The sequence below is a fragment of the Herpailurus yagouaroundi genome, unplaced genomic scaffold (assembly GCF_014898765.1).
Source record: "Herpailurus yagouaroundi ecotype Mexico unplaced genomic scaffold, PumYag 197, whole genome shotgun sequence".
NCBI classification, from domain to species: domain Eukaryota; kingdom Metazoa; phylum Chordata; class Mammalia; order Carnivora; family Felidae; genus Herpailurus; species Herpailurus yagouaroundi.
The window spans coordinates 28,990,806-29,005,996 of NW_024412428.1; the positions used below are offsets into that span (position 1 = coordinate 28,990,806).

At 38.0% G+C, this 15,191-nt stretch overlaps 1 protein-coding gene and 1 pseudogene across 5 annotated transcripts in view; both read left to right on the forward strand.

Annotated features, from left to right (window-relative positions):
* The window catches only part of ELF1 (E74 like ETS transcription factor 1), a 110,659-nt gene that overhangs the window by 57,402 nt on the left and 38,066 nt on the right, over positions 1-15,191 (forward strand). The window lies entirely within an intron of this gene.
* LOC121013027 (keratin, type I cytoskeletal 18-like) lies at positions 3,801-8,197 on the forward strand (annotated as a pseudogene).

Genomic DNA, 15,191 nt, shown 5'->3' on the forward strand with positions numbered 1-15,191 from the left:
ATGTATCATACTTTTAATCTAGAAACACAGTTACTACAGGTAATAAAATTGATTCTTACTTTTGACAGGGAATTATAATTTTTTTGCTGTTTGTATTGTCTATTGAGGTGACAGATCTAAAAATTTATAAATAACCTATAAAAGAGAATTTGGATTGAGGTGCCTTAAAATCCAGATGAGCTTTGGTTAGGAAGGGAAAAAGTTTGAGGGAGAGGATTGCTTGGTCCCAATTAAAAATGTATTAATAGTTACATGGAAAATTACTCATGAGAAACTGAATCATTGATCTAGATGTTCAGTCTCATCTTTTACCTACCAAAAAAATTTTGATGCAGTGGAGCTCTCTTATTTATTTCCAATATGTATGGGTGGTACCTCTGGATCTGGAACTGGAAAATTTCTTCCCAAGACCATCTTGGTGCCATAGGCTATGCAACTACTGAGAAGAAGGAGTAGAAAAGAGAGAAGACGGAGCGTCAGAGGCCTAATTAGGCCAATAAAATCATTCAAGAGCTTTCTTACACATTTTTAGTTTATGAGTTTCTAAGTAGAAATGAACAAAAACTACCTCACCCCCAAATTATGAAATACTCTGTTTATATTTTCTTCTGTTTTATGTGTTTAACTCCCCAGTACATATGGAATATATTTTTTTTAATAGAATGTGAGGTATAGGGATCTGACAACTATTTTCTCCCACGAGTGAGGATGTTGACCCTTCAGATTTATTAAATATTTTATGATTTCCACACTAAGAGTGCCACCTCTCTTATATACTAAATTACCACATAATACTTTAGTTTTGAACTTTCTGGTGTATTTTATTATTTTATTCCATTTATTCCATGTTTTGTATTATGCCAATACCACATTACTTTCATTATTATCATTTTATAGATTTGACATCTGATAAGATATTCCCCCTCCCCTGCCCAAAAATATTGGTATAGAGTTTTGAATGAATTTTAGAATTAACTCCTTAAGTTACATAAAACTCTGTTGGGATTGTAACTTTTCAAAGTTATACAATATTTGTATCTTCTATTTTTCAAAAAAAATTTTTTTGTAATGTTTATTTTTGAGAGAGAGACAGATGGAGACAGAGTGTGAGTGGAGGAGGGTCAAAGAGAGAGGGAGACACAGAATCTGAAGCAGGCTCCAGGCTCTGAGCTGTCAGCACAGAGCCTGACGCGGTGCTCAAAGTCACAAACTGTGAGATCATGACCTGAGCTAAAGTCAGACGCTTAACCGACTGAGCCACCCAGGTGCCCCAAATATTTGTATCTTTTAAAACAATTGTTTTATGATCCTATATTGGTTTGGTTGATTCTTTATAAAATCACTGTTTGAAGGCACCAGATTAGAAGACATTTCCTGTTTTGAGTTATGGTCTGTGGTTATAAATGTCATCTAAAGCAACTGACACCGTTAATGTCTGGTTGCCACCACCTTGATCATTTTCCCTTGTATCATACTCTTTTCACAATTGCTTGGTGGGCTGGTAATGTTGGAAAGGAAACACCAACATTGTTGGTTCTGACAAGCCACTTTTAAAAGTCTTTTCTTGCTATCTTTTCCAAACTGTGAATATTTGTAGCAGAGAATGAAGCACTTCTGTGGGAGAGCAACACCATCAGTGCTGAATTGCAGTATGTACTTTTATTTGGAGGTGCCTTGATTTGACCTTATTATTTTTTTTTTCAACTTTTTTTTTTTTTTTTTTTTAATTTATTTTTGGGACAGAGAGAGACAGAGCATGAACGGGGGAGGGGCAGAGAGAGAGGGAGACACAGAATCGCAAACAGGCTCCAGGCTCCGAGCCATCAGCCCAGAGCCTGATGCGGGGCTCGAACTCATGGACTGCGAGATCGTGACCTGGCTGAAGTCGGACGCTTAACCGACTGAGCCACCCAGGCGCCCCGATTTGACCTTATTAAACAGGTGTGTTTGCCTGGGGAATTTATGAGAATAAGAAATCTGAAGGTTGTGGATACAAGTTTCTAAAGAGAAAAACTTGACTTATAGGCTCAAATAATCTAGAAGTTAATTTAATGAAAACCAGCTGGTAGTTTAATGCATTTTATAATTTTGACATGTCATTACATTTTATACTTTTTCAGTTGTTGGTTCTAAAAGTAGAACCTAGTAAATCATAGTTATTTATACTTAACAGACTTAGCTCACTAGGGAGAAGCTTGGTGACATGCATGGGAAAGTGAAACAAATATTTTTGTAGAATCCTATCACAATATAAGAAGGTGGTCTTACAACATTCCTTCTTTGGGTATAAATTGGTTTGCTCTGAATATTGATTCCTTGACGCTAAATGATAAAAAGTGCCTTGCTGCCTTTTTAACAAGATACCCAGTAATTCTCCATGCAGTGTTTGAGAAACACAGCATTGCAACTTTGGGAAACCTTCACTGTGAAAGTTACGTTAGAACTGGATCTTGTAGAAAGATCCAGTTTATCTAACAAATGAATGAGCAGAAGTGTTCTGGAACAGTAGAAAGTACTGAAACTTTTAACGGATTCCTTGACTACATAATCAGTCTAACCACCTTAACTTATGGTTAGAAGCTTTTCATAGTGTAACTGTTTCATGTTTTTTTTGTTTCTTGTACTATGTTAATTTTGTCAGCCTGCTGTATAATGTCCAGTGCTTTCCTGCTTGATCTCCCACATTCATACCTGCTGCCTATTGAAGTTCTAATCTCTTTCAAAATCTTAGGACAAAACCTGCTTATTCTAGAAATTTATCCTAAAATTATTCCTTCAGGAATTAACAAATTTTATCCTGTCATTTCTATATCACTTACTGTCATTGTTCTACTATTTGCCATATTACATTTTCATATGTACATTATCACATCAGAAGACTTTTGAATGAGGGGTAATGTTCCCCAAACTCTCTTGACTACAGTATATATATTTTCTAGGACCCTATTTATCCACATTCTCAGTGCATGGGCAGTTTTGCCATATCACCACAATTGTAAGACCAGAAAGAAATCCTCATGGAGTCTTTTTTCTGTTATGTATTTAGAACTGTTCTGTTGTATGTGTTTAGTCAACACCATGTCAAATAACTTTCAAAACTTATCACTGAAATTATAAATAAGTAAATATCCATACAGAGTTTTTCTATTTATTTACTTATTTATTTAGAGCATGAACAGGGGAGAGGAGCAGAGGGAGAGAGAGAGAAGGAATCTTAACCAGGCTCCACACTTAGTGAAGAGCCTGATGCAGAACTCAATCTCATAATCCTGGGATCATTACCTGAGCCCAAATCAGGAGTCAGACACTCAACCAACTAAGCCACTCAGTTGCCCCCATATAGATTTTTCTGTTTCTCAGGAGACTCCTTCAAGTTACAAAGGGAGTTTTTGACATGTATCTTTTTAAATTTATTTTAAAAAATTTTTTAGTTTTTTTTTAAATGTTTATTTTTGAGACAGAAACAGAGTTTGAGTGGGGGAGGGGTAGAGAGAGAGAGAGAGAGAGAGAGAGAGAGAGGGAGACAGAGAATCAGAAGCAGACTCAAGGCTCTAAGCTGTCAGCACAGTGCCTGATGTGGGGCTCGAACTCCCAAACCGTGAGATCATTACCTGAACCTAAGTCAGACACTTAACCGACTGAGCCACCCAGGCAATCCCTCCAACTCCCCCCCCCCCCCAGTTTTTTTTAATGTTTATTCATTTTTGAAAGAGACACAGCATGGACAGGGGAGGGGCAGAGAGGGAGACACAGAATCCAAAGCAGGCTCCAGGCTCTAGGCTCTGAGCTGTCAGCACAGAGCCCAGAGTTAGAGGCCCAGCTCATGAACTGTGAGATCATGACTTGAGCTAAAGTTAGATGCGTAACCTACTGAGCTACCTAGGCGCCCCATTGACATGGTTGTATCTTGAGAATGAGGTTGTATTTTGTAGAGAATATAGATCACACCAACGGGCCATTTTTAAGGAATTGTGTTAGGAAAAATTCTGTTAGGTCAGGGATTAAGTGTACCTTAAAATTAAAATAGAAGGGATGAGTTGAAGTGTTCTATGTGTAACTCATTCAGCACCAGCACCAGGAGGACAAGAAGTTGGGATGGTGATAACTAACCTGTACATGGACATAAGGAATTTTGTTATTTACATGTAATTCCAGGTTATATAGATCAATCTACCTGTTCTTGTGGCCTTCTTTTGTAGTCTTGGCAGATCAGACTTATCAGATCCATTAAAAGCTTAACCTTCTGTACAACTAACATACCAGAGGTTGCTTGTTTCTTTTGTGTACATTTGGAACCCTCATCAAAGGAGTTCTGCCACAGAGCCCATAGTATAAGTCTGCTTACATTTTGGAAAGTCTGACTTTGAATCACCCTGAGGCACTCTTCAGGTTGTGAAGGGACAAACCTTCCTATGATCTAGTGTTTGGCCAGGCTTATCTCCCTGCCAACTATTAGTGAGGAAGCTGATGGTTATTATGAAGGAGAAGTAGGTGAGGGCAGTAGGAAATTATTATTACTCTCTTTCGCAATTTTCCCTTAACTGTCCCCCCAGTGATTTCATCAGGCCCCATGACAAGGTCTTTAAAATGAATATGGATGAGTGGCCCGAGCCTGAGTCCTGGCCTCTCATGTTCCTCCTCAAATAGCATGAACTTCACCACCCACTCCGACTTCTCCTCCAACTATTGGTCCCAGGGCTCCATGCTGTCGCCCAACCACTTGGTCCTGCCAGTCAGCACTGCGGATGCCAGAGTCTATGCAGGCACCAGGGGCTCAGATCTCTGTGTTCTGCTCCACCAGCTAATAGGGTGGTGGGGGGCCCAGGCCTGGCCACCAGGATGGCTAGGGGTCTGGCAGGCATAGGGGGCATCCTCAGGAAGAAGGAGACCATGCAAGACCTGAGTGACCACCTGGCCTCCTGCCTGGAGGAGGTGAGGAGCCTCAAGGCTGATAATCAGTGATTGGAGTTCAAAATCTGGGAACACCTGGAGAGGAAGGGACCCCAGGTCAAAGACTGGGGGCAATACTTTTAAGAGCATTTTGCTGAGGGCTCAGATCTTTGCAAAATCTATGGACAGTGCCTGCATCATTCTGCATATTGACAGTGCCCATCTTGTTGCTGGTGACTTCAGAGTCCATATGAGATGGAGCTGGCCATGTGCCATTCTGTGGAGAATGCTCTCCCTGAGCTCCACAGAATCATTGATGACAGCAGTGTCACTTGACTGAAGCTGGAGGTAAGAGATCAAGGCTCTCAAGGAGCTGTTCCTCATGAAAAAGAAACCATGAGGAGGAAGTAAGGGGTCCAAAAAACCAAATTGTCAACTCTGGGTTGACCGTGGAGTCGGATGCCCCCAAATCTCAGGACCTCAGCAAGATCATGGCAGGCATCCAAGCCCTATGATGAGCTGGCTCAGAAGAACCAAGAGGAGCTGGACAAGTACTGGTTCCAGCAGATTGAGGAAAGCCCCACAGTGGCCACCTCATAGACCACTGAGATAGGAACAGCTGAGATGACCCTCCCAGAGCTGAGTACTTGGAGATCAACCTGGACTTGATGAGAAACCTGAAGGCCAGCTTGGAGAATAGCCTGGGGGAGGTGGAGGCCCACTACATGATGCAGATGGAGCAACTCAATGGGGTCCTGCTGCACCAGGAGTCAGAGCTGTCACAGACCTGGACAGAGGGGCAGCACCAGACCTAGGAGCATGAGGCCTTGCTGAGTATCAAGGTCAAGCTGGAGGCTGAGATCACCACCTACCATCACCTGCTGGAAGACAGGGAGGATTTCAGTCTCGGTGACACCCTGGACAGCAGTAGCTACTTGCACATTGTCCAGAAGACCACCACACGCAGGATTATGGATGGCAGAGTGGTGTCTGAGACCAATGACACCGAAGTTCTGAGGTGTTGAGGCAGCATAATAGAAGCAGGTTACCCTTTGGGGAGCAGGAGGCCAATTAAAAGAGGTGAAAAATGAATATGGGTGAGGTCGTCGCATAGGATAGGATATGGACTAGAAGAGTTCCAGAAACATCCAGTGATAAACTTTAGTAATTAGTGTTTACTGACTATTTTGTCCTGTGCATTGTGTTATGTACTTTACAGGGATTATCCTATTTGACAATCTTATGAAGTAGGTACTTTAATTCCTACTATCCAGAAGAGTCAATTGAGGCTTAGAGAGGGGAAGCAACTGACTTGGAATGATAAAACTGGGAACTGTCACCCAGCTTGTGCCTTGAATAATGTCAGCCACCAATGCATGCAAGTAGTTAAAAAGTGGTTTTAAATGTGGAAGAATTATACTTTGCATTTATGATTTTAGCAAAAAGAAAATGTTACGTATTCTAGTTAATCTGTTAATGTAATTGAGGTTGATAGTCTTTGTGACCTGATAGACCTGAGTACTACCTTTAAAAAAAAAAAAATGGCAGCTTTATTGAGATGTAATTTACATACTGTACAATTCACCTATTTAAACTGTGCAATTCAACGATTTTTACTATGTAAACAGAGTTTTGCATCCATCACCATAGTCAATATTGGAACATTTTTGTTATCCCCAAAAGAAACCTGTACCCATTAGCAGTCATGTCCCATTCTCCCGGATTCCCACACTGTGGCAGCCACTAGTCTACTTTTTGGTCTCTATAGATTTGCCTGTCGTGGGAAATTTTGTATACAATTTTGTATACATTGAATGTGATATGCACAAGAGACCATGCAGTATGTGGTCTCTTGTGACTAACTTCTTTTACTTAAACAATGTTTCCAAGGTTCACCCATGTTGTAGCATGTATCAGTACTTCATTCTTTTTATTGCTAAATAATATTCCATTGTCTGGGTATATCACTTTGTACTTATCCATTCTGTATATTTTTCAAAAAAATGCTTTTTTGTTTTTTTTTTTAAAGTTTGTATTGGTCAGTTTTTTGTTGGGGGTGGAATTGGCCATCTCCCTTCTCCCAGAAAGTGCTCAGTCACCTAGAGCAGCCTTGCTGGGTGAATAAGGAAATTAGTACCTCTTTAATGTAGCTCAGTTTAGCCACATGATCTTGAAAATTTTGCCTCCTTTCATTTTACTTAGCATGTAACACATAAAGGGAAGGATAAGTCATTATGTGAACAGATAGGGTTACTGGTCTTTTTTTTGCCCCCTAAGCCAAAGTCACTTTCAACATTATTTTGAGAATAATGATGAAGATAATGTCCTTTGATTTACTAAAGTAAAAAGAAAACCGGTCATGAATGATTTGTTAGAGTGTGAATTTAACAAAGTGATGTCCTTAAATAATGTTCATAAATCTGATATGCTGAATGTTAAAGATGTTAGAATATGGGCAAAGTTTTTGGGTTTTGTTTTGTTTTTGATACAGTAACCAAAGTTGTCAGTATTAGGGCAGTTCTACTTTTTGGAAAGAAGAATTATGTTGTAATGACTAGTAATACATTTGTGAGCTTACCTGTTTCATCTGTTCTGACCTATTGAGACATTGAGAAAAAGAGCACTGAGCATGTGAGGAGGGATTCGGGAATTGACCTGGAGTTGTAGGGATTGGAGTGTGAGGAAAGAATTTTCCTCTCCTGAAAGGTGATATTTTAGGTGACAATTTAAAGATTTGTTATATTTTTATGGTTTTGTTTGACTCTGCACTTCTCTCATTCCACTTTATTTTCTGGTATGGAAAAAACAAAGAGTATTTAGGAAAAACTGCGATTTACCTTTAGGAAAGCAACTACAGGGAAGCTCAAGTAACTGGCACTTCCTCTCCCCTCCCCTGCCCTGCCCCAACGCGTGAGCACATTCAGAAATAATTTGGTATTGAGGATTTACCTGGGAAATGATTTATTGAAAAGTGACTCGTTTATGTGCATTAAGATCAACTGCCTGCAACTTCAGTATAATATTGAATTCTGCAGATTGGTAATTCCTGTCAATTACGAATCTGTGACATGTAGCAGAGTATCAGCCTGGGAACCAGGAGCCACCACTTACTAGACGTGTGACTTCAGACAAGTTTTTAAATTTCTCTGAGCTTTGATTTCCTTCACCAAAAATGAAAGAATTACCTCTCAAGGTTATGAGTATTCAGTGTTTATGTAAAGTATTTAACAAAAGCCTAGTGGTCAGTAAATGTGGCAGTTGCTGTTGTGAATGACCTGAATTAAGTTTAAAAAAAGTGTTAAAAGTTTGTGTGTACCACTGCATACTCTGTTAATTGTTTGGGATAAATTAGGTAATGAAGTCAATTTTTATAATTTGAATATCATTTAGACAAATTCATTCAGCTTTTTTCCCCCCTTATTTTTTCTTTGCTGGCTTAATTCTAGAATAAGCCAACAAATTTATCACTCAGGATTTGAAAAATCTGGCAGATTAATTCTCTGGGGGAGCACTGTCCTTTAACATTAAAGCATGTTAAGTTTCTTTGAATATAGTTTGACCGGGAGTTGTTCAGTTTTTTTGGAGTGACTCTAATTTCTTTTATTGCCTAGGATTGGCTAGTGTCACTTTTCCATTCTGGAAAAGGCTTTGTAGCTAAACTGTCTATATTCAGGAATGTCTGCCTCATTTTATTCTATGATTCATACATATTTATAGAAGATTCTTGTCAAAGTCCCATCTTTTAGAAGTAGGAATTGCCTCCTTAATTATGATTTTAAATTTTTTGAGTTATGTAGAATCTGCATAGTTAAAACCTCAATCTGATAGTGACCGCTAAGGTATTATCTAGTTGGCTTGTAACTAAACATTTAAACCTGGTTAAAATTTAGCATACTTCCCCAAATTTACGTTTCTCCCACCCCCCACATACCCTTAACCTACCAATGTATTGAACTTTTAAAGTGAGCACTCTAATAGGAAAACCAAGTTTGTTTTCAGTGACCATTTTACTTTTCGAGATGCATGGCCAAGTAAGTTGTAATTTATCCTGGCTGAGAAAAGGAAAAATCTGGGCAAAGACTAAAGGCAGCCAATAGTCACAAAAGACCTAAACTGGGAATAGAGTTAGCCAAATCAACTCCATAGGGATTTACAGTGGAATTTTGAACATTATCTAATAGGGGAATTCTGGAGAAAAGACCATTTTACTTAGACCTCACTATTTTTTATGGCGCCGTGCAAGAGAGAAGCTAAGCTGCTTCAGAAACACTCATCTCTGCTGGGGCCAACAGAAATAAAACATACATACATATATATAAGCTTTAACTGAGATGAAACTTTTGTTAGACCATAATCTACTTATCGGATCCTGTACTCTTAGAGTCTATCCTAATGGTTAATCTTGTGGACTTGGGAGTTAGATTGTCTGGGTTCAGGTTTTAGTTCTGCCTCTTCCTAGCTGGTTGCCTGATGTCAATAAAACTGCATAGTGCTGTGGGGATTGACAGGGATAAGCCATATAAAGTACTTAACGTAGTAGCTGCTTCACCACCACCACCACGTTAGGAATACCACTTAATTTTAATTTTATTCTGTTATATTGATCATTTTATTGAACTCTCGAAGACAGATTGGAAGAGAACTTTTTACATAGCACTGTAGTGAGTTTCTTTTTAATCAGATTAAGAAAGCACTTTGCTTATGTTAATTTCCAGACATTTGAATATTTTTTCTCTTATACCAAGCCACTGGCTACAGTATAATATCTGCATCATGATGTTTATAAAAAAATCCACAATCTATAAAAACCTAGGATATTGAAGAAAGAGAGCCATTGGGAAGTGAAGGGACTGACAGAAGCCTATATATTCAATTGTGTGCCCTGCTGCTGCTTTGCAAGTTGATTTCCATGCCAGAAATACACTGCCTGCTCTAATCTTGAGTGAAGTGTAAAAATATTTCCTAACATTTTGTGGAGCACTTTATAGTTTACAGTGTCTATTTCATATACACTTTGATTCCCACAAATGATTCTGTGACAGAGTTAATATTTCTTTCCATTTCCTATTGTATTCTCTCACATTTATTACTGGATAGCTAGAATAACTATATTAGAATCTTACAATAGATTCCTAGGGCAGAGTTGCAAAGGCACTCAGGGCACTGTTCAAAATTACCTAGCCTATTTACTAAAGATATCTGGATCCCAGTTCTGATTTAATAACATTGTTTGAGAGTATCAGTGGGTAATTGGTCTTATTAGCTGTTTATTGACTCACCAATTTTGACAGTACTTGGTTTCTTTATATTTCTGTTAAGACATAATGCAGAACAAATGTCCTTAAAGATCTGTGTGTGTGTATACAATGGAAACACAATGGAATATTACTCAACCATCAGAAAAAAGAAATCTTGCCATTTGCAATGACATAGGTGGAACTGGAGTGTATGATGCTAAGTGAAATAAGTCAGTCTGAGAAAGAAAAATTCAATACGATTTCACGCCTGTACAATTTAAGAAACAAAACAGATGAACATGTGGGAAGGCGGGGGGTGGGGGGGGGGAACAGAAACAAACCATAAAAGACTCTTAATGATAGAGAACAAACTGAGGGTTGATGGAGACAGGTGGGTGGGGGATGGGCTGGATAGGTGATGGCGATTAAGGAGGGCACTTGTGATGAATCACTGAATTCTCCTGAAACCAATATGAAACTATATGTTAAGTAATTAGAATTTAAATAAAAATTTGAAAAAGAAAAAACACAGAACTGTATGGGGATTTGATGTATCATTTGAGCTAGTGCACTGAAGTATTTCTAAGTTTTTAGAAAGGTAGTAATGAATATTTGGTGTTTTGTTTAAAATGAAAATGCACTAGAAACAATGAAAAAAAAGCCCTGAGGAAATTGCCAGGGAATAATTGCCACATGCATAAAACTGGTAGTCCCAAAGAGTTTCATGGGTAAGTTATTTTAAACTTTAATGAATCATTTAAACAGTTTCAGTTCAGAGAGAGAAGTTTCCTAAGTCATTTTTACAAAGTCAACATAACACTGATACCAAAACCTGGGGGAATGTGTGCACATACACATTAGTAGGCTAATCCCAAAATGGATACATATTTTAATATAATAGCTAATATTTATTGTCTCTTACATTTGCCAGATCCTGTGGGCAATATGCATTTTTTCCTTTTTAATTGATCTTATTACATTATATAATATTGGTTAAAAAAACAGAATTCTTACAAGTTTATCCAAAGGTTACTCCTAAAAGATGGAATATTATCTCCATGTGAGGTTTCTTTATTCTGTGAGGCTTGATAATTAATCACACACTTTTCTTTACATACTTGAGGAGGTAGGGTCCACAGTGGTGTCTAAAAAGCCATCTGAGATTTTTATTTGTATTTTTTTAAGTTTATTTATTTAAGTAATCTCTACACCCAACATAGGGTTCAAACTCACAGCCCTGAGATCTAGAGTCGCTTGTTTTTCCAACTGAGCCTCCAGCCAGGCACCTCACCATCTGAGATTTTTTTGAAATGAGACTCTTGAGCATCAGCTAAAACACTGTATCTATAATTTATAAAAGAAAGACAAGTGATTCTCCAGACTAGAAAGTCCAGATCAATAAACCTGTTTCTCTAGATTTTCTTTAAAAAATAACGTTTTTGTTCCTTCAACTTCCAAAGAGTCTATTTTGAATGATCTACTTTTCAACTGGTTTTTGGTTGTGTCACACTTGGATGCAGTTGACTTAAAAATGTTTTACTTCTTGCTTTTTCTTCTAATTATTTTTTTTTTCAACGTTTATTTATTTTTGGGACAGAGAGAGACAGAGCATGAACGGGGGAGGGGCAGAGAGAGAGGGAGACACAGAATCAGAAACAGGCTCCAGGCTCTGAGCCATCAGCCCAGAGCCCGACGCGGGGCTCGAACTCACAGACCGTGAGATCGTGACCTGGCTGAAGTCGGACGCTTAACCGACTGCGCCACCCAGGCGCCCCTCTTATAATTATTTTTAGTCATTCTGACTAGTGCATGATATTTTCTCTAGAGGATGTGTCAACACAAAATGAACAAAATTTCTTTTAGAATTTCTAAAAGAAAGGAAGAAAGTATTATTTGAGCCCAAGTTAGGACAGCTGCCTGGGATACACAGTCTTCACAAAGCAGAGAGTGCTCTCACATATTTTCTTTCGATCCTCAGCATAATAACCCTGTATGGTGTGGCAACTATTGTTTTCCTTATTTTATGAATAAGGAAACCCCCTGTAAAGATAAATCTCCTAGAGGTTGAATGAGGAAATGAATGTTGCCCAGAAACACCACTGTAGAATGTGACAGTGCCTGCATTGGAATTGAGTCTTTTTGATTGAGAAAGCCCAAACTCTTAACCATAAGAGAGAAAAAGAACCCTGAAGGAAAAAGAGAATCTGGAAGAATATTAAGTAAAACCTCTTTTATAGCGATTATAAATAAGTAAAATTTTCACATTCTCCCAAATACATTTGCATACTAAAAATTTTAAACACTAGATTCATGTACTACACTCTAGTAAAGAAAACTATATTTAGACCAATGTGTTGGGCAGTGTGTACTATAGGTACATAAATTTTTCTGCCTGTTTGCTAAAACTCTTTTTCATTTTCTTTTAAAATAAAGACGGATAAGCTCGTGTAATGGGGAGCTTGAGTTAATCAACAGAAGTATTCTTATTTGCAGATAATAAAGCTGTTTTAATGACAGGGTTTTTAAAGTGTGCAGAGAATTTGGCTGTGAAGAAGCCTTCACAGGACTTTATGCTGAGCCTTGGAGATGTATTGCACAATTCTGGCTTGTTTTATGTAATAGATCAATTCCTAAAATCATTCAAAATGTATTGGTAACAGTGGTAGTTATTAGGGAGGGGAACTATATGGAAAAGGGACAATATTTTAAACTCTTGGAATACAAATGTGTTCATGTATTACTCTATTCCCCAAAATACATCTTTTTAAAAATCTGTTAAGTTTTTTATTTTTATTTAAGTTTTTATTGTTAAGAGAGAAAGAGAGTACAAGCAGGGGAGTGGCAGAGAGAGAGAGAGACAGGGAAACACAGAATCTGAAGCAGGGTCCAGGCTCTGAGCCATCAGTGCAGAGCCTGATGCAGAGCTCAAACTCACTAACCGTAAGATCATGCGTGACGTGGGCTGAAGTCGGATAGCTAACTGACTGAGCTGCCCAGGCACCCCAAAAATCTATTAATTTTTTTTTAAATGCACCATGGGAACTTGTTTAAAGGATTTTTAATTTAAATTCATTTTGTTCACCACTCACCCTAATTATATCTATCTAGATGTGCCATGTCTAGAGGTTTCCTTTAATTTTATGGTTTATAAAAGGGAATAAAATATCGCCATAGTGTTTGTTTGATCTGGTTCAAGTCTCTCCCTGCAAATGCTCTGCCTTACCTCTGTCTCAAAGTAATGGTCAGAGAGAACTGGAGACATTTTAAAGTTCTATTTCTTCTATCAGATTGACCTCTGCTTTTTAGACTTTTTATTGAAGTGTTACGTAAACAAAAAATATGCACAAATCGTTAAATGTATAGTTTGATAAATTGTCACAAAGTAAACATGTATGTTTCAGCTTTTGCTTTACCTTGAAGCTTAAATGGTTGTTGCTGAGATGAGATGGTTGTGTTCACTACTTTTCTGGTTGCATTCATTACTTTCCTGAAAGGGCTATTCTTATTCAAATAAAACAAAAACAAAAAACCATGGCTGTTAAAACAAAAACAAAAAACCATGGCTGTTAATGTAAGATTATAGTAAGCCAAGTTTTCCCCCCAAGTTTTATTGAGATGTAATTTATATATAACATGTTTAAGTGTACAATGTGATGATTTGATATACGTATATAAGATAGCCAAGTTTTAAGAGTGTTTATTTCTATCTAAATCCAGTATTGAAGTACTTAATCATCCAGTTATTTTGTTGAACGGTTACTCTATGCCATGCAGTATAACAAATGATATATTTACATGTTCTTGAATTCTTACAACAACTCTAGAAGTTATTCTCATTTTTGATACACACGAAAACTAAAACTAGAGAGGCTGAAAATTTTGATGGAGTTCAAACACCCAGGGCATGGTACAGTTTGGCCTTAAATAGGATCATTCTAACTCTAGAGCTTGAGCACTTACTGTTGCATCCTATTTTCACCAGGTGTGTTTCTAGTGCATTTGCTGCATGGCAAATATTGTCTGATTGTGTCCTGATAGACTGAGGTATTGGGTTTTTGTTTTTGTGTTTTGGTTTTTTAAATCATAGGTGAAGGAAATACTTTCAAAGCTGTGGCTTCATAGGATGAGGCTTTGGGGCAGCATTCTGGTTTGAAGAGAAGGCACAGGAGTGTGTCTTAAAGATGTGTTTTCATGGCAAATGAACTGTGTTTGTGTGTTTATTGGAGTGGCCTCCGAGTGAGGAAGCTGTTGAAGATTACTGCTCGAGTGAGGCCCACCCCACTCTTGGTTTTGGCTTGTTTTGAGGCAAAGTGATAGTAAAAACTACTTGAAAATGTGCTCATTTTGCACCTATCTTAAAAACGAGTATATACGTTGGGGAAGTTTTGAAAGACTGTTTTTAACTTGCTTTTCTTTCAGGAAAACATTTGATAGCTGTTTCATTTTAAGCTATTTCATAGAGGATCTGGGCAGGATGTTTCACAACAACCGCGTACCAGATTGAGCTCTGCTGTCAGGGAAGCTTGGCAAACAAGTTATTTGAAAGTTCTTTTGTCTTTTTGTATCCAAAGACTTGTTGAATTAGCCTTACTTCATATGGTTGGAATAATGGTCCGTACTTTCTTAAATATCCTCCTAGGGCCTTGGGTTGTGGTATATTGAGGGAAAAGCAAGCCTGGTGAGAGTAACATTGCTGTTTACAGATTGGTCACTTCCCTCCTCTTTTCAACTTGATGGTATTGCCACATATGTCATCAGCCACAACAAATGGCAAGTCCATAGTGGACAGTGTTGAAATTTGGGGAACTCTCCTTTCTGCCAAAAGTTGGTTTGATTTTTATTATGGATGCTAAAAAAATTTGTTGAAGTTTCGCTTTCAACACATGTGTTTAATTTACCTGAAATTAATAGAAAGGAAAACTGGTATGTATTTTTCATTCCAGAGTTGTTAAGACACTCAATAAAGTCACACAACAGTTGAAAGCTTATCAGTGCAGTTTAATTTGCTCATAGAAACTGAGGCTTTGAAAACTCTGATCTTTGACAGAGTGTAATAATCCCAAG